This window comes from Terrapene carolina, unplaced genomic scaffold, assembly GCF_002925995.2.
Source record: "Terrapene carolina triunguis isolate 2854851 unplaced genomic scaffold, T_m_triunguis-2.0 Scaffold85, whole genome shotgun sequence".
Taxonomy (NCBI): Eukaryota; Metazoa; Chordata; order Testudines; family Emydidae; genus Terrapene; species Terrapene triunguis.
This window is the reverse complement of record NW_020664436.1, coordinates 51,003,786-51,024,344: the sequence shown is the minus strand read 5'-3', so window position 1 is coordinate 51,024,344 and position 20,559 is coordinate 51,003,786. Positions and strand designations below refer to the sequence as shown.

Genomic DNA, 20,559 nt, shown 5'->3' with positions numbered 1-20,559 from the left:
GGACTATTTCTAAAAGGACTTTTGGCAACTACAAACTCATCTCTGCTGTGTATCTGAACCTCAAGAATTGAATTCAAGTCTGTATGTATATTGATCTTTTAACCAACACTCACTCTCTTTTCTTTTTTAATAAATTTTAGCTTAGTTAATAAGAATTGGCTATAAGCGTGTATTTTGGGTAAGATCTAAGTTATAATTGGACCTGGGTATGTGGCTGATCCTTTGAGATTGGAAGAACCTTTTCTTTTATATGATGAGATAAGATTTTCAGTAATCATCATCATATCTGACGTGTGTATCTGGATGGAGACCTGAGGCTGGGTACTTTAAGGGAACTTGTTGTTTGGACTTCTAAGTAACCAGTGAGGTACTATAGAAGCTTTTTGTGCTGGCTTGGTAAACTAAGTATTGGAATATCCACCAGCCTTTGGGGTTTGTCTGCCCCATTTTGTTTGCAGTTCACCCTAATTGAGTGACCTCTTTGCTCTGCCTGAGCAGTTCAAAGGCTCTGCTACACAGAGAATTTGGACTAGGGTGACCAGACAGGAGGTGGGGGGTAATAGGAGCCTATACAAGAAAAAGACCCAAAAATCAGGACTGTCCCTATAAAATCAGGACATCTGGTCACCCTAATTTGGACTAATATTTACATCCTACTTGTTTCAATGGCAACTGGAAGCTGCAGTTACATCCCCTCAAACTGTTAACATCACTATACACAACAACACTATAGATAAAGGGAAAATTTTTCAAAAGCATGTAAGTAATTTAGGAGCTTATGTTCAGTTTTCAAAAGTGTCTTAAACTCCTAAGTGCTTACAGCCAGTGAGACGTAGACTCCTAAGTGTCTAAGTCAGTTTTGAAAGCGAGACAGGTGCTTCTGTAAATTTTACATCAATCTATATTCCCTTTATTTTACTTTTACATGTGTGGGACTTCGATTTTCTACTTTTAGCAACTGTGTGTAAATGTAATGCCCTTACAGAGTGTAACACTGACTACCTTGAAGACTGAAGACCAGTTTAATCACAGAACAGAGCCAGCAGCAATGCAACCTTCCTCAAACATTCAGCATGTCTCTCTCAACCCTAACCTGGAAGGACCTCCTCTAAGAAGGAGAGTATGATTCAGTTTCAATGCCCATTCAGTCCTTGGACTCTCTGCTGAGATTACCAAAAATCAGTGGCAGTCATGATAGTGGCTGTGGACATCTGTGCACTGAAAACTCAGCATCCATTTCATAGATACATATGATCATAGATTCACATATTCACAAATTCTAAGGTCAGAAGGGACCTCTAGTCTGACCTCCTGGAGGCCATAGAACTTCCCCAAAATAATTCGAAGCACATATTGTATTGAAAAAAATCTATTCTTGATTTGAAAATTGTGATTGTCAAATATATTCATCAGAATCCTCCTGCCAGGAAATGAATTTAGATTCATATAAAGTACATATGGAAGATGTGAAACTGATTATTGGAAAGGATGCAGAGACCATGAGATATTTTCAGCGTAGACTAATTTCTCAGTATATTTTCTGTCTTTGTTAATAGCAAGCATTTGCCATTAAATACTTATTTAAACCTAAAACTAGAAGCCCTGCATATGTACTTTCCCATTATCTTACAAATTACATTACTGTATCTCCAGTCTAGATAAATTATGCACTTCCAATCTTTAGAAGAAACATATACCAAAACCTAGCATTGATTACTCAGCACTAATGTTGAATTAAACATTCAACAATTCAGAGAATGCAGAGTTAATGTTGAAAACTGAGCCTTAATTCTGCCCATGCTTGTGACGTAAAATATCTCAGTATTACTATAAATGATTTGTCAAATATAATAAACCAGAATTTCTTACACATTTATAGAGAACACTACAGTACATGGTTTGGCATCTCAACAAGTTCTACAAAACAAGCCAAATCTGAAGAAATGATTTAGTAGCTTTTAATTTATGAATATTTAAAGTTAGTAAGGTCAAAATATTAGTTATTTTTTTTAAAAATCAATTCAATCATTGAGAAGCTATGAATCATTTCAGCTTTGAATCAGTCTCACTTGTAGGTTCTGAATGTGTCAGCTAAGTTAAAAGGTGAGGAAGGATAGTCTTGTTCTTAAGGAATGGAATTGAGAACTAGATATTTTGGCTTCCATTCACAAAAACATAAGAATGGCCATACTGGGCAAAGGCGCTGGCTTCCTCTAGGCCCTGGGAGTGCTCAACCCTCCACTCCCTTCCCCCAAACTACCACCCTCGCCCCGCCCCACTCCACCCCTTCTCCTAAGACCCCGCCTCGCCTCTTCCTGCCCCTGCTCCACCCTGCCCCGTTCCGCCCCGTCCCACGAACCCAGCGCCTCCTGCACATCGCAGAACAGCTGATTGCAGCGAGCAGAAGGCGCTAGGAGGGAGGGTGAGTCGTTGATTGGCGGGGCTGCAGGCAGATTGGAGGCGCTGGAGGCAGAGGAGGGAGCTGGCTGCTGGTGGGTGCTAAGCACCCACTAATTTTTTTCCATGGGTGACACCAATGGTCCAAAGAGCCCAATATCCTTTCGTCTGAGAGTGGTCAATGCCAGATGCTTCAAAGGGAATGAACAGAACAGAGCAATCATCAAGTCATTCATCCTCCATCTAGTCCCAGCACATGGCAGTCAGAGGCCTAGGGACACCCAGAGCATGGGGTTGCATCCCTGACCATCTTGGCTAATAGTCAGTGATGGACCTATCCTCCATGCACTTATCTAATTCTTTTTTGAAACCAGTTATAGTTTTGCCCTCCACAACATCCCCAGGCAATAATCTCTGCAGGTTGACTGTGCACTGCATGAAGAAGTACTTCTTTTTGTTTGTTTTAAACCTGCTGCCAATTAATTTTATTGGGTGACCCGTGGTTCTTGTGTTATGTGAGGGGGTAAATAACACTTCCTTATTAACTTTCTCCATTCACTATTCCTTGCTCTGTCTCAGACTTTCTATATGACCATGAGCAAGTAGTCATTAACACTTAGTCTACCTGTACTGTGGCAACAGTCACCAATGATGTAAGTACTACCAGACTGTGCTCAAGCTCTGTGTAACATAAATCTGCTCCAGGTATGATTTTACAGCATCAAGAAAAAAAGCTTTACCCTTGACTACATTAGTGGTGCTGTACTGTTTGTAATAAGTCATTTTTTCTAGTACAGAAGCACCCTTTCTCTACTTAATATTTCCCCATCTGTAAAGTGACTATGATGATAACCAAGGGCCATGTCCACTAAATCCATCCCTTGTCACAGAATGATGCTCCAGAATCCATGCTATCATTTAAAAAAAGTTTCTATGCCATTACTATTGTAAAAACCTTCCAAACATGAGCATTGTGCAACATAATGAATGCAGAGATGTCAGCCTGAGTCTAGTCTGTGTTTCACTTGTGTGAAGTGTGAATTCATCTCAATGAGAAGTTTACAAGGACATCTAGTCATGAAAATTTCAGTATCAATAGAGTTAACTATTTCACTGTTAATTATTATAACACCCAGCTCATGTGCATATCCAACAGCTTTCTCTGGGTCATAAATCTCCACTGGTCCTTACAGATGGGTAAGGAACTCCAGCTTCTTGACAACTTCCGTAATATAATTATGCATTTTCCAATCAAAACTCTGCAGCACAAGGAAAATTAAAAAAAGAGATAATATAAAATTAAACGTTATAACAAATTAAGAAATGGGGAATATTATATTGATTTTTCATTTTTTGTTTTCATATTTAATTCAATAAAACACTCAATTTAATATATTTGAAGCTGCCACAAAATCTCCAGTCTGCTGTACTAGAATGCTGCCGAACTCAGGAATCTTACTGCACAATTTAGATCAAGATTGCCATGGGACCTTCAATGGCAATTACCTCATTTACAGGGATGCATTGAGGCCCACCTAAGAGTTTGTACAATGCTCTATAACCGTGGTCACCAACCGGTCAATAATGATCGACTGGTCAATCCTGGAGAGACTCCGAGTCGATCGCAATCTCCAGCCGCGGCTGCGTAGAGGGGTCACCGGGCGGGAGATGGGTTCTCCGTGCACTGCTCCTGCCTGCAAGGACCACCCCCACAGCTCCCATTGGCCAGGAATGGGGAGCTGTGGCCAATGGGAGCTGTGGGGGAGGTACCTGCAGAGAGGGGTAGCATATGTAGCCACGTGCCCCACCCCAGGGGCCGCAGGGGCACATTGGCCCCTTCCAGGAGTGGTGTGGCCACATGGTGCACTACTGGCTGGCTGGCTGGGGGATGGGAGGTGGCCCGGCTCATGATGGGGAGAAGGTGCCGATGTGCCTGAGTGGGGCCGGGTCAGGCAGGGAGCCTGCACCCCAACCCCCAGCCCCTTCCTGGAGCTAGCACCCCATACCCTGTCCTGCACCCTGAACCCCCTCCTGCACCCCAATCCCCTGTCCTGCCCCCCTCCCAGAGCCAGCACCCATACCCCTCCTGCACCCCAACACTCTGCCCCAGCCCAGAGACCCCTCCTGCACCCAAACTCCCTCCCGTAGCTTGCACCCGTCACCCCCTCCTGCACCCCAACCCCCTGCCCCAGGCTCATCCCAGAGCCCCCTCCCACACTCCGAACCCCTCGCCCCAGCCCAGAGCCCGCACCCCCTCCCGAACCCCAACCCCCTGGCTCAGCCCAGGGGAGGGGGGGGGGGGGGGGGGAGAATGGGCGGGGGGGGGGGGGGGGATGGAGTGAGCGGAGTGGGGCAGATCTTGGGTTGCACTTACATTCAAAAAGTGATCTTGTGCATAAAAAGATTGTAGACCACTGCTCTATAAGTACAAGGTATTAAGGCCAGTCATCAATCTTGGGAATAGAGCTCAAAAGTTCAGGATTCTCAACCATGTGCTCTTTATGCCTCGTGACTCAGAATTAGAAGACCACTACTACCTCATCCTCAGATTTTACAATGTCCCTTCCAAACTTCCTAAAGTATTTGAAAGGTTTGCTGAACTTAAATCTTTAAAAGTTTACATTCCTCTGAAATATGTTTTACAATGTCCTCATCACTAGAAGGCACTACTGACCAAGCAAGAAAACTTAAAAGCAAAGTCCACTGCACGTAAGAAACAAGTACCAGTTGGAACAAATAGGATGTGGTTTTCAGACAAATATACAAAGTAGTAAAGGACTCTAGGAAAGGAAAACTTAAAACATGAAACAGAACAGACTTTTCTATATTTGCCAAGAGGCATCAGCAGCTCTTTAAGGAGTGATAACACAAACAGCAAAGATACACCAACTAGCTCAAATTTCACACTATAAATATATTAATGTAAAATTCTGCTTTGCAAAGAAAGCTGTTTTTCTACAATTTTAACTTATACAAACTCAAAACTAAGCAATTTTTAGTAAAATAGTCAAAACATTGCAACCGAATACAACATTTATGAATAAAGTACTTGCAACGTACAGTTGATGCTACTGAACATCTGTAACTGAAAACTTTAAAATTTTAAACGGGGAGGGGGGAAAAGGCAGGGTAAGTCAGTCCCACAATATTGAGATTCAGCTACTCACAAGACATTATTGAAAACAATTCCTCAAATAAGAACACTGAGTTTTGTTCTTCTTTTTAAAAGAAAGGTTATTTCCTAAATACAAACCACAGACAGGGGTTTTCCAGGTAACTTAGGCTTGTTACCAACTATTATCTTCTCTGTAAGGTTTCAGTCAGTGAATATATGAAAATATTTTTTTAAATTTTTCAGTGAAACTACTAGTGGGCATTTTCAGTGAAAAATGCTAAAAATATAACTCTATGCTTGTGCCTGAATATAGGGATATTTAATTTCAAGAGTGGTAAGGTTCTGTTTCAGAAGGTGATACAGGAGGGCACTGAAAACAAATTCCTGTATATCATTAGGATTAGTTTGAATTATCAGAACACATAACATCCAATTGGATTTCCCCACATTACTTCCAGCAACAACTTAGGTCTTGAACAGTTCATTACTGTGCAGTATTATAGGCAGAGTCAATAGCATCCCTTACCATCAAAGTTGTCCAACACTTCCAAGTACATGACCCTGTTTTCAGTTGCTTATGACTTTGCCAAATTTCAGTTGTTTAGGCAAAAACTTTCTGTCAGGTGTCTGCCTCAGAATGAATTTTTTTTTAAAAATTTTCAGTCAAAATGATTGTTATAAGGCTAGTGAAAAATACATTTTGCCCATGTTAAAAAAATCCTGGCAACCTTTTTCTTTGAAAAGTTTAGTACTGACATGCTTTGGGGACTTGAAATTTGGCAGAGATTGGTTTTGTGTCTGGGACTAGCTTTTTGCTGTGAAAATCCACCCAAATTTGGCCCAAGTACTAAGCTTTTGAAAAACTACAGTTGGCACATGCTCAGTATAGACAGACTTTAGCAGCAAAATTCCCCAGATTCCATCTGCACAGGGCATGTCCCAACTCGAAGCTGTAACTGCTGCTCTGAGGAGCTGTGTGTCGCACCGTACTGGGTCCAGGCCAATGTTCCCTCCAATTTTTTACATCCATGTGCGGAATGAATTTTGTAATGTGCACCAATATGGAGATGATTTATGGGGGGGGTGGGGCTGAGGGGTTTGGAATGTGGGAAGGGGCTCAGAGCTGGGGCAGAGGATTCGGGTGCAGGGGGGGGTGAGGACTCTGTCTCGGGGTGCAGGCTCTGGGGTGGGGCCAGGGATGAGGAGTTTGGGGTGCGGTAGGGGGCTCAGGGCTAGGGCAGAGGGTTGAGGTGTGGGGGTGAGGGCTCTGGCTGGGGCTAAGGGTGCAAGCTGCCCTGGGCTGCCGCGGGGAGAGAGGACTCCCCTCATCCCTCTCTTGCCACAGCAGCCTGGAGCCGGGGGGAGAGGCACCTCCCCGGTCAGGGCACCTCCAGGGCTAGGGCCAGGGGAGATCACCTCTCCCCGGCTGCGGCAGCTCCGGGGCCAGAGCCGAGCGCCTCTCCCCACCTGCGCACCCACACAGCTTATAGGGAACTTAGGTTCAGCCACCTGAACTAAGAGTGGGCAGATTGTCTTTCCTGTGCTCTCAATGACCCCCTTGCTGGGCTCACACACTGTGGAGGAGGAAACTGCCCAATTCAAATGCAGAGGGGACAAGAGGCATACCTGCAGGGGGGAATAAATTAGGACAAAGTCTTGGGTGGGGTGAGGGAACTGGGAATGGAGGTGGGGGGGAGGGAGAGGAAAACTAATAGTTGTAGGGGGAAGACTGGCACTGAGAACCAGTGGGGTGCAGGAAGGAGGAGTGGAGGAGAGGTAGACAGATCTGATGAGAAGTTAGTATGCAGGGGGAGAACTGAACCTGACTGGGCAAAGAGATTGGGACAAGGAACTGGAGGGAGTGAAGGGGAGGGAGGGGGATTCATTAAGATTGGATGCAGTAGTACTGGGGACCAGGAGTAGTAGGGCTAAAGAGGCGACTGGAGGCGAGGGTGGGGGAAGACAGAGCCTGGATGAGGAGCTGGGATTGGGGGAGAACTGGCCAGGCAAGGAGACAGAAAACAAGGAGCTGGGGGAAGACTGGAACTGGGATGGGAAGTATGGAGGGGTGAGCCTAATAGGGCAAGAAGACTGGGATGAGAAATCTGAGAAGTAGAGACTGGAACTGACCAAGTGAAGAGAAAGGACTGGCATGAGGACCCAAGGGTAGGGAAGAGACAGGACTGGGACAGAGTCAGCTTGGAGGGAATGAGGCTGAGGGGTCACACCTGGGGGAAATTGGTAGAAGAGTCTGTGTAATTAGACATGCCCCTCCACCGCCTGGAGTGGAATCCAGGATTTCAGAGTCTCACCATTCCTCTGCTGTCAGCAAACGTCTGTGAAACCTACTGGCAAATTCCGTGTTTCATCCCCCTCTAGTGCTGGTCCCCACATAGGATGACAGCTTACCACTATCAGTTACTCTATTAGCTCAAGCAGCAGAGGCCTGTACGATGAACCTAAAAATTCCAACCCTGTCAATGACCCACATGGGTGTCAAGATAATGCCACATAATGAAATTTTTATTTTTTCAGTTTGATTTTTTTAAAAACCTAGGAAATTGCATTTAAAAACTATATTAAAAATCATTATTAAAGGTTGTAATGTCAAATATTCAAAAGTTAGAAAATGCCAGAACTAAGGTTGCCTAGGCAACCTTAATTTGGCTCCTTTGTGCATATGCATTATGATACAGTCTTCAATATACATGATCACATACCATTTTGTCCACAGGACTCTTGCCTCATTCCGTACACAGAATGTAGGGTGCTCTTTTAAGCAGCTATTCATATTTTTTTGCATCCTTGTTCAATGTGTCGCTTCATGCCTAATTTCTGTGCATTGTTCATGCTCTGTTCTGAAGACAGAATTATTCATTTCCTCAGAGGCTTTTTCTATGGTGCTCATCACAATAGTATCCAAATACTTCACAAATAAATAGATTTATTTTCCACAACAAGCCTGTGAAGTGAAGGAGTACGATTATTCCCATTTTACAGATGGGGAACTGTGGCACAAAGATTAATGTACAAAGTATCCAGAAATTTTCGGTGCCCAATTTAAGATACCTAGCACCTGATTTTTCAGAGTACTTAGCATTATACAGCACTTTTTATGTTCAAAGCACAGCTCCCATTGACTTCAGTTGCGAGTGCTCAGTGCTTCTGCAAATCAGACTGCAGGGTCTCAAGACAGGCACCCAGAATATGAAGAACACAAAATTAGTGATCAGCTGGGAAAAGTCTGGTTTAAGTGGCTGCTTAGCACCACATGGGAACTTTGCACCTGAGACAGGGATAGAGCAATCTTCTCTGAGATCCTTCCTGTCCCAGAAACAAAGACAGTAGGCAGAAGATTTTGGAAGTGAAACACTGGCTAGGTAAGTGGTGTAGGGTTTTGGTTTGGAAAACATTGGTCCACCTTCTATAGGGAGAAGGGGCTATATAGTTTGGACGGCTTCTAGACTCAATAGATGGGGGAATCAATTTCCTTGGGGACAGGCTGGCAAGAGAAGTCAGGAGAAGATGTGAGCATTCAGCACAAAATCAAGGATGAGAGAACAAAATTTATCAAGGAACCAAAGGACACAAAAAGAAGAAATTCTTGCATTGCCTATACACCAATGCTAGGAGATTGGATAACAATCAAGAGGAATTGGAATTGCTCATTTAGGAGCGTGAATTTGATCTAGCTGGTATTACTGAAACATGATAGGAGGACTGCCATGACTGGAATGTTAAAATCACTGGCTATAACCTTTTTGAAAAGATCAAGTGAGCAAAAGGGGAGGTGGAGTGGCATTAGATGTCAATAATAAAATTAGATAGATAGATAGATAGGATACGATTCTTTTTGTTCCTGTTATCTATCTAACAATGATATTGGTTCATTACTAGATGGAAATGGTAGAATTATCAACAAAAATACAGAAATGGCGGAAGTGTTCAATAAATATTTCTGTTCTGTATTTGGGAGAAAAATAGATGAGATAGTCATATCATAGTCTAACACTCTTTCCATTCCACTAGTATCTCAGGAGGATGTTAAACAGCAGCTACTAAAGTCAGACATTCTTAAATCTGCAGGCCCAGATTACTTGCATCCAAAAGTTTTAAAACAGCTGGTTGTGGAGCTTGCTAGACCATTAATGCTGCTTTTCAATAAGCCTTGAAGCACTGGGAAAGTTCCAGAATACTAAAAGAAAGCTAACGTGCCAATATTTAAAAAGGGTAAACAGGATGATCTGGGTAATTTATAGGCGTGTCAGCCTGACACTGATCCTGCACAAGATAACAGAGAGGCTGATATGGGATTCGATTAATAAAGAATTAAAGGAGGGTAATGTATTTAATGACAATCAACAGGTGTTTATGGAAAATAGATCCTATCAAACTAACTTGATATCTTTTTTTGATGAGATTACCAGTTTGGTTGATAAAGGTAATAGTGTTGATGTAATATAGACTTCTGTAAGACTCATAGACTTTAAGGTCAGAAGGGACATTTGACTTGGTACCTCATGATATTTTGATTAAAAAAAACTAGAAAAATACAAAATTAACCTGGCATGCATTATATGAATTACTGGCTAACTGACAGGTCTCAACATGTGTATATATAAATGGGGAATCATCATCAAATGGCTGTGTTTCTAGTGGGATCCCACAGGGATCGATTACTGTACCTATGTTATTTAACATTTTTATTAATGACCAGGAAGAAAACATAAAATCATCACTAACAGTTTGCGACTAACCAATATTGGGGCGTGGTAAATAATGAAGAGGACAGGTCACTGATTCAGCTTGATCTGGATCACTTGGAATTCTGGATGCAAGAAAACGTCTTGTGTCTCAATATGGCTAAATGTAAATGTATACATCTAAGAACAAGGAAGGTAGGCCACACTTACAGAATGGGAGACACTATCCTAGGAAGCAGGAACACTGAGAATGATTTGGTAGTTGTGGTGGATAATCACCTGAACATGAGCTCCCAGTGTGGTGTGGTGTCCAAAAGGGCAAAAGCTATCCTTGAATGTATAAACAGGGAAACCTCAAGCAGGAGTAAAGTGGATATTTTACTTCTTTATTTGGCACTGGTGCAACAGCTGCTGGAATACTGTGTCCAATTCTGGTGTCCACAATTCAGGAAGGATGTTGATAAATTGGAGTGTGTTCAGAGAAGCTTGAGAATGATTAAAGGATTAAGAAATACGCCTTATAGTGATAGGCTCAAAAAGCTCAATCTATTCATTTAACAAAGAGAAGATTAAGGGGTGACTTGATTACAGTTTGTAAATACCTACATGGGGAAAAATATTTAATAATGGGCTCTTCAATTTAGCAGAGAAAGATGTAACATGATTCAATGACTAGAATTTGACCAAATTCCGACTGGAAATAAGGCATACATTTTTAACAGTGAGAGTAATTAACCATTTGAATAATTTATCAAGGGTCATACGGGATTCTTCTCTTTTCTAAAAGGCATGTTCTAGGAATTATCTTGGGGAAATTCTATGGCGTGTTATATAGGAGGTTAAAGCAGATAATCAAAATTGTCCCTTCTGGCCTTGGAATCCAATCCTCCCAGGTAGCATTCAACTGCCTTAACCATACCACCACCCTTTCTTTTCCTGCAATCCCCTGCCTCACTCACTACACACCTTCCAACTTCTGCAATAAATAAAGCAGGATCCTACAAACAATCTCCTTTCACTGCCCAATTCTGGTTCATCCCGAGAGCACGTCCATCCTGTGCACTGAATGAGGCAAGCATCCTGTGGCAAAAAGTAGTATGAGCTCATGTAAGTACAGACTGTATTATAATGCATATGGCACAAGAGGGAAAAATTCTTTGACTTAATTTTGGCATTTCCTAACTTTTGAATGCTTGACTTTGCAACATTAATAGTGCTCTTTTAGCACAGTTTTTGTGTGTGTAATATGCAAATACCTTAGAAGCTCATTAAACTGGACTGTATTTCAGTCACATATCTGGAGCATCTGTATACCATACATGCAAATAGGAATAAGTGGGCTGCTATTTCTCATTCACATCTAATATAGTATAAGAAAAGCACTGCTGTTAAGAGTATAATGCTTGTTTCCAGATTTCCAGTTTCATCAAAGCAGCACTCAAGTATACAACAACAACAAAGATCTGCTTTGGATGGGGCACACACATTTCAATTTCCCTAGAGTATGCACGCATATCAGCTGCCTTATCAGATGTTTCTGTCTTGCAGAATCCTAAAGGTCCAGTAGTGAGTGATGTGTCAGCCAAAAGAATTATTTTTTCACTTGTCAATTTTCTAACAAGAAAGTTCCACTGGAATTTCTGGTGACAAACCACTGTAGTCAATGGACTAAAATCCAGTAATTAACATGATCACAAGGCAATACAGCTTATTCTGTACCTATGGAAAGTCATGATTTGTGGGATACGTGCTTCTTTGCTAATCTGCCTAGTTAGGCTCAACAATTTCCTTTCTCAATCTATAACTCCCTGCATTTTATCTGAACTCATAATTTGTTATAAACAATCATTTGTGCATTAAAAATTTACACTCTGTACATTTCTATAACAGAACACCACAATATCTGATTCTCACACAGACATACAACCACGAATCGTTAGTGGTGTTTTCTTATTCAACGTATTTTAGTTAAATGACTGTAATATGGCTTTCATTGAGATTTAGAAAAAACTCAGCCCAATATTTCTGAAGTTTAACTCTGACCATAAATGGGCACATAAAGAACAGACTCAGCATTATATGTGGGATAGCCCTAAAAAGGTATATCCATTAGCCAGTAACCTAAATTGAAAAGAACTGTATACAGTCGATGCAAATTAACAGAATTTCTGTTGAGACTTTGGCCCAATATGAGTGTGTAAAACTGAAAGTACAATATGTACAAACCAGGTACATTAAATGTAATTTCATTTCCAAAAATAATGCAGTTAGTAATGTCAGGTTTGATCTAAAACTTACATTACAGCACCAGAGGATGGTGCTATTAGTCTGTGTGTTGACAAAGTATTTTAGAAACAAAGATGTTAGTGTTTTATGCATATATAGGTATACCACTTATGTATATTTTTATTATTTGGATTACAGTAGCACCCAAATATGCAAGGCGCTGTGCAAATATAAGAACTGTCCTGACCCAAAGCTTATACTTATGCACCAGAATTGCCTTCAGCTGATCCCAAGAAACAGCAGTTAAATTACTTAAATATATTTAAAGTGTGAAAGGTAGTGAAGTAGGATAATATTGGAATGAAGGTTATTTACTAAACAAAAAGCAAAATTACCTCAAATCTGCTCTTCAATTTATCTAACATTATTCAATAAACACCTTCCAGAAATGTAACACAGAAGTGGCATATCAATCCAAGTTGTAAGATATTAAGTACGGTAACTAAAGTTACATGATCATGTCCCAAAGAGCTAAGGAAAAGAAGATAATCGATCAGCACATAACTGATTTTTAAATTCCCAATCTGGAGACACCCTAACATATAACTGGTTTTAATATTTTACCTGATTTCCTTTAGGCCTTGTGAAGTTGCAGAACTTCCACTCTGTTAGTACCCTAGTGTGCACTCTACTGGTGAAATTACAACCACCCCAACCATGAATGGTCAAAGAGTTGACCTATCTGGGGGAAGTGAGTGATGTTCTCTTAGTGTTACTTTTATCTTTGCTTTCCACTTTCTCTTATTTATTTTTACTGCTTTGCAAAACCAGGTCATTGTGTATGAAAACTGCACTTACTTGATCCTCCACCACACTCCTCCCATAATTCAAAAGGTGCCACAGAGGCTGCAATGTCACTAGCAGAGTGCATGTTGAGGCATCTCACAGACTGGAAGACTTGTGACTTCAGAGAACTAAAAAAATAATCCAATTATATATTGAAAACTCTTCAATTTTTTTTTTAAAAAATAGAGTATTTTCAGGCCAGTATTGTCAGATATTGTCTCAAAAAAGAATAACGGCTAAAAATCGAAGTAAAGTAGTACAAACATTAAGGTTCAAACAGCAATATTCATTTGGTGTGTTGCACACTTTTTTGGTAAGTTTAAAAAGTAATATTTTAAGACACACATTTAATCAGAAAAACCATGAATAACACTGATGCAATGCAACTAGCTTAATCATTAGTGTTAATTTTTGCACTTCCTATTTGTGATTTTAATTGTGCAACTTTAACACTGAATTTACAGTGTTTTCCCGATTAAGTTGCTTAGGGTATTCTTCTAAAAAATTATGCAAATCTAAAGCTACCTGGCTTACCAACTTTACAAATGGCTAACAACATTCTGGACTCTGGAAAGCATTGGTGAGAAGCGTTGCAATAGTGAAGATGAGAGGAAATGAAACATGGCTAAGGATTTCATTTAAGAGAAAACTGAAGCTGCTAATGTAAAATGGCTATGGTTTGCAGACAGGTGAAATGGTAGGAAGAGGAGAAACACAAGTTCAGGAAGTGTACCCTTTGGATCTCCTCAGAGAAGGGGTCATTCTCAAAGACTACAAAAGAGAAATAACAGAAAAAGAACTATCTCATAAGAACGTAAGAGTGGGCAGATTGGGTCAGACCAACAGTCCATCTAGCCCAGAATCCTGTTTTCCTACAGTGGCCAGTACCAGACACTTCAGAGGGAGTGAACAGAACAGGCAATTTATCAAGTGATCCATTCCGTCTTCCAGTCCCAGCTTCTAGCAGCCAGAGGTTTAGGGACACCTAGACCATGGGGTTACATCCTTGCTCATCTTGCTAACAGCCATTGATGGCCCTATACTCCATTAACTTCTTTGTTGTATCCTGTTATGCTTTTGGCCTTTACAAGATTGACTGTGTGTTGTACAAAGCAGTACTTACTTTGTTTTAAACCTGCTGCCTATTAATATTATTGGGTGACTCCTGGTTCTTGTATTACGTTAAAGGGTAAATAACACTTCCTTATTCACTTTCTACATAACATTCATGATTTTATAGAGCTCTATCATATCCCTCCCCCCTAGTCATCCCATCTGTAAAAAGTTATATTAGAACTGGAAAAAGTACAAGGAAGGACAACAAAAATTTACTAGGGAAATGGAACAGCTTTCATGCATGGATAGATTTAAAAAGACTGGGACTGTTCATCTTAAAAGAGACGTCTGGGGGGAGGGATAGCTCAGTGGTTTGAGCATCGGCCTGCTAAGGGTTGTGAGTTCAATCCTTGAGGGGGCCATTTAGGGATCTGGGGCAAAAAATCTGTCATTCAAGGTGTGGGTGTACCATTGTTTTATGTAGTGGCATTATGATCTTTTCTGTCTTATCTACCCCTTTCCTAATGGTTCCTAAAATTCTGTTAGCTTTTTTGACTGCCACTACACACTGAGCATATGTTTTCAGAGAACTATCCACAATGACTCCAGGATCTTTCTTGAGTTGTAACAGCTAATCTAGACCCCATCATTTTGTGTGTATAGTTGAGATTATGTTTTCAAATGTGCTTTACTTAGCATTTATCAACACTGAATTTCATCTGCCATTTTCTTGCCCAGTTACCCAGTTTTGTGAGATCCCACTATAACTCTTTGCACTCCGCTTTGGCCTTAACTATACTGAGTCATTTTTATCATCTGCAAACTTTGCCACCTCACTGTTTACCGCCTTTTCAAGATCATTTATGAAGATGTTGAACTGTACCGGTCCCAGTACAGATCCTTGGGAGACCCCACTATTTACCTCTCTACACTGTGAAAGTTGATAATTTATTCCTACCCTTTGTTTCCCTTTTAACCAGTTACTGATCCATGAGAGGACCTTCCATCTTATCCCATTACTGCTGACACTGGCATAAGAGCCTTTGGTGAGGGACCTTATCAAAGGCTTTCTGAAAGTCCAAATACATTATATCCACTGGATCACCATTGTCCACATTTGTTGACCCCCTCAAAGAATTCTAACATTGTTGGTAAGTTTTTCTTTTACAAAAGCTATGTTGACTCTTCCCCAACATACCGTGTTTGCACCAAAGTGCTATTCTAATTTCCTCTAATCACCTTTTGCACGTCTTTAACAGATTTCAGTATAGATTTTCAAGAGAGAACCAGAAATGCCTACATCTGTATAGCGGCAATACCAAATGATGAAGCAGCCCGTAGTGTCAAAAGCTGCACTGAGGTAAGCATAAAAGTAGTACCCATAATCAACAAAAAAGTCACTGAAGATATGCTGGAGGGCCCTTTTGATGCTATAAGCAGAGAAAAACCAAAGAGAAATCTGTCAAAGATATGGTTGTGCAAAAGGTGATTGGAGGACATTAGAACAGCACTTTGCTGCAAAATGCAGTTAAAAATGAGGCAGTAGCTAATGCCTATGCATATCTTGGCCACAGGAGGGTCTAAGAGAATTTTAGCAAATTTTGGGGAGTTGAGGAAGTTAGAGAAAAATGGAATTGGTGGTAATCAAAATAATGGGAGTATCCATTTTGGGGAGACAGGATCAAATGTAAGAGAGAAAGAAAGGTAAAAGGCAATTAAGTTTTCTTAAGGGTCATCTACATTACCAAAACTACTATGTTGTAACTGGGTCCTCTAACAGTTATATTTCATTAACTGGAGTACAGTAAGCTCCAAAGGAGACAAGAGAGGAGCAAAGGAAAGGAGAATTTATTATTTTATAGCACCTGTAATGTGCTAGCCAATTACGAAGAAAGTATGGTGGCATTAGGGCTGGATGACACTCAAATTAGGGCACTGAAACAAAAAGAAACCCCTCACACTTTGCCTCTAACTCTGGGAGGATGAGCAAAGAGGGTAGAAACAAACTGTTAAATATGATGGACATTTCTCTTCTTTTAGATAATCATTATCTGAGCTATACAGAACAGGCCCTTATAACTTAATGTTTATATAAAAGGATGAAAACGTGCTACCTATTGCATCTGGCATTTAAAAAAAAATAACTACTGTATTTTGCTTACATAAATTAGTAGTATATAGAGCTAATTGAAAATTTTCAAAACTCACAGTTTGACTAAAGTTTTGTAATATTTTTCAAAAAATTACATCCTGATGTCTGATCAGGTCTAGTAGTAAGGAAAACTGTCTATACATTGACATTTTATATACATTAATAAATTATAATACCTCTCCATCACCACCCACTCCCTTTATAGGTAAGCAATACAGAGATGGATTCAATACAAGAACAGTTAGATTAGAAATACGTTTAGTGTTTGTAGTGGAGCAGTCACCCCGCTCCAGTTTGGGAGGGGTTAAAAACAGCCCTGGGAAAGGGCTGCCCCGGGAGCCAATCACGAGTGGGCTTGAGGCAATCAATCAGGGCCCGGCTGGGCCAGTATAAGAAGGGCTCCTGGGGAGACGGAGGTCAGTCTTGCTTCAGAAGGACCTAGCTGCCTGGTAGAGACAAGGGTACCTTGGACAGAGCAGTACTGGGAAAGGGCAGGCTGAGCTGGGGAGCTCTGGCCTGGCGACCTCCCAGGCTGAGGCCTTGTGGCAAAGGCCTGAGGAGGTACTAGGGCTGCAGGGAGGCAGCCAGGGCAAGAAAAGGCAGCAGGTCCAACCCCCTTGCAAGTAATGAGTGACCATTTCAGACTGCAGTTTACCCCTGAGAGAAGGGGCTACATGATGACTGGCAGTAGCCACTGGGGCAAGGTGGGTATAGGGGGTTGGGGCTCCCCTGGGAGGGGAGAGACAGAATGTGGCGACACTGCTGTGGGGCAGCACCCCAAGGTAAAGGACACAGTGATCCGGGAGAGATGCGGAGCCTGAACTGGTGGAGATAGAGGGGCAGGTAAGGGCAGGGAAAAAACTGGCCAGAGGCGGGTGCTCCAGAGCTGGATGAGCTAATTCCCGGACTGACCAGCAGGAGGCGCCGCAGCAGTGAGTGCCCGCCTTACTACAGTGTTATGTTAAAACAGATTAAAAGTGTTTTGTCAAAGATCATGAATGAGAGCTGGGATTAGCCTGTTACAAACCCTCTAGACCACCTGCTATATTCAAAATGTTTAAGAAACTATTGGAAACCTTCACCCTTTGGAAAATGTTTACGAAAATATTAACAGGCTTAAGTGATTTACAAGTGTCAAAATTAAGTTTTTGAAAGTTAAAGCCTTAACATTTAACAACTTAAAAAATTATTTATAATATATGTAATACAGTGCTTGTGAAATGTAATCATTTAGTAATACCTATTAATTTTGAATAAATTTTTAATACTAAAGTAGGGGAAGATTTATTAAAGAACATTCTTAGTCTTTAAAGAACAAAAAAATTATGGTAAGAGAAAACATGGGAAATGCATTGTTTTCCTTTGCACGTGTAAATTAGGTACAGTTAAACATTTCACACAATCTGTTCAAAATGAAGTTAGCTGAGAATACATATACCTTTTATAGTATTAGTTTTACTAAAGTTTAAAAAATATGCAGAAGATGTACAACAATTACCTACCCATAATCATGTAAGCTTTTTTTAAAAACAAAACTTAAGTGTATGGTATTGCTATATTTAAAACAGAAATGCAGAGACCTGCATTTTATTCATGTACTGAAGACTGTTTCCATTAATTGTTTCATGTTGTTTTCAGATATCGGAAGGGTTGTTTTGTGCCACTATAAGCTAGGATTTGGTGATGTCTCCATTATCAAATCCTGTTTTTTAGTAATTATTTGTTTAATTTAAAAAACAGCTATTACTCCATCCAGAGCAGCATTTATGTAAAACAAATGTCATAAAAATATTGAATTGTGAATATAAAATGAATATAATTAGCTTAACACATCTGGTTGCTATTATATGTAACACAATAAAAAGAAATAAAATTTGCCAAGTGAGGCCCATTATGTAGTCCAGTCAGTTCTGGTATTTTGTAGATATATGCAACTCCAATAAATGGCCAGCACATGTTTACAGTATTTGCTTAAGGATTTTATTCCTCATGCTAATACATTTGTTTAAAGTATTTCAACATGTATTTGTATGATACAACCAAAGTCTATCAATAAGTGTTAAAACTCTCATACATTATGATTTTTATGCTGCTATACCCTACACCAACTTTAATTTTCCCAATTGTTTTAAAATGCACAATAGTCCCAAGTCCTAGGCAGGGAACATGACATCTTTATACTTAATGTGAAAATGACATAGGTCATTAGGAGGTTCACAATACAAAATAAAATGTTATAAATTGCTTTGGAGCTGTAAACGGGGGAAGAAAAGCAGCTGTGACCACAGCTGCCATGCAATCATCTAAAGGCAGTTAGGTATCTAGTACGATCCCCATATTGCAAGCTCAAATGAATCTGTGGATGCACCCTCTAATAAAAGATCTTTGCCAGATCTTCCAGTTGCTCTCTCCCAACCTGCCATCTTCACTTCATTATCTCAATTAAGTTTCATAACACCCCTCTGATCTAGGGATGTGCTATTCCTATTTTAAATTAGGAACATGAGGCTCAGAACCTTTCCTCAATGCTACTTCCCACCCCCATGATGGAGCCTGAAGGAGGAGGAAGAGGGAGGCTGAAATTCTATCTGCTTAGTGGACACTTCTCTGATAAATATCACCCCCATGTAACAGTTACACCCACTTAGAACAGGAGAAAGGGCAGAACCTAGAAAAATTGTGTTGTCCTGACCCTGCTACAAAAGAATAAATTAGATACTCCAAACATGCTCTGGCATGATTGGATATTTAATGTACTGTAATTGGCTCCCAAAGACATTGTGGACCTTATTCACAGGGCACAAGGTCTGGGGATTCTCAAAGTGACACTTTACAAACAGGCTGACAGAAAATAGTTTGAAACAAGTCTCTCTTGAGACTAGTTTTAGTGCTAAATTGTTTTCCTCCTTGATTTAGAGAAAATGCCTTTGTTTTTAGTATCTCTTATCTGCCAGGTTAATAGGCTTGAAGATTCACTTTAACTTTTACCTTTCTTACTGCTCATTTCAGTGTCCTGGTATTTTTCTGAAGTAAAAAATTAAATCAACCAGTTTGCCACTCTCCTCTCTTGCATCCTCACCATCCTGGACTGTATACATATGCAGTACATTTGAATAAGAACAAAGTGCAGAGGAAGGGGAGGGCATTAAAAATACTGAGAAAAAGCTTTAGTATTCTTTGTTATTTAAATGTGTTAGTGGCAACACATTTACAGAAAAAAAAAAAGATCTTTGAAATCTAGGTGTGAAACTGCTAAAGCTGCTTTGAATCTAACTTGCAAAACATAAAACCAAGCTGTATCAATGCAGCAGGCTGATTAAGCATAGCTGAGTTTATCTGCACTCAACAACTTCTGTGGTATTTAAAAACAATATATTAGCAGTAAAAAGTACACTGATAAAAATTCACACATCTCATTACTAGAACTATGGTGACAAACCTTAAATTATGCAAAAAGCTAGGAAGGCAGTTTTCTTAGACTAAGGCCTTGTCTACACTATGGGGGGGAGATCGATCTAAATTATGCAATTTCAGCTACGTGAATAACGTAGCTGAAGTTGACGTACTTGGATCTACTTACCACGGGGTCCACACTACATGATGTCGACTCTCCCATCGACGCTCTCCCATCGACTCCCCTTGCACTTATCGTTCAGGTGGAGTACAGGAGCTGACTAGAGAGCGATCGGCGGTCAATTTAGCGGGTCTTCACTAGACTGATTAAATCGACTGCTGATGCATCAATCGCCGCATGTCAAACCCCCGGTAAGTGTAGACAAGCCCTAAAATTATTTATCCAAACACTCAGATAGCACAGATTACATAGGTGGGACTAATGCATTGCATGAAAAATGCATGGTCCCATCAAAAAGCATAGTGTGCCACAGAAGCCACCAGCCAGACTGGTGTGTGCATGTATCAGAATTCTGTGGGGTAGCCACATACGTAAACATATGGTGAATCCACTGCTAATTTGACTGTTCAAATAACAGAATGGCTATCACTAGTAATCTGAAATATCAAACCATAATCTTAGATTCTGGTTGCATCTATCAGAAAGAGAG

The 20,559-nt window shown here is 40.6% G+C and overlaps 1 protein-coding gene across 3 annotated transcripts in view; it reads right to left on the bottom strand.

Moving 5' to 3' along the window:
• HBS1L (HBS1 like translational GTPase) overlaps nucleotides 1-20,559 on the bottom strand; it is a 105,439-nt gene that overhangs the window by 40,785 nt on the left and 44,095 nt on the right. Inside the window, exon 1 of one of the 3 annotated variants that reach the window (XM_024208040.3) lies at nucleotides 13,300-13,319. The exons of the other annotated variants lie outside the window; for them this stretch is intronic. The gene's annotated coding sequence lies outside the window, so the exon portion shown is untranslated. Of the gene's footprint in view, nucleotides 1-13,299; nucleotides 13,320-20,559 lie in introns of those variants that run through there. 3 annotated transcript variants of the gene reach the window in all.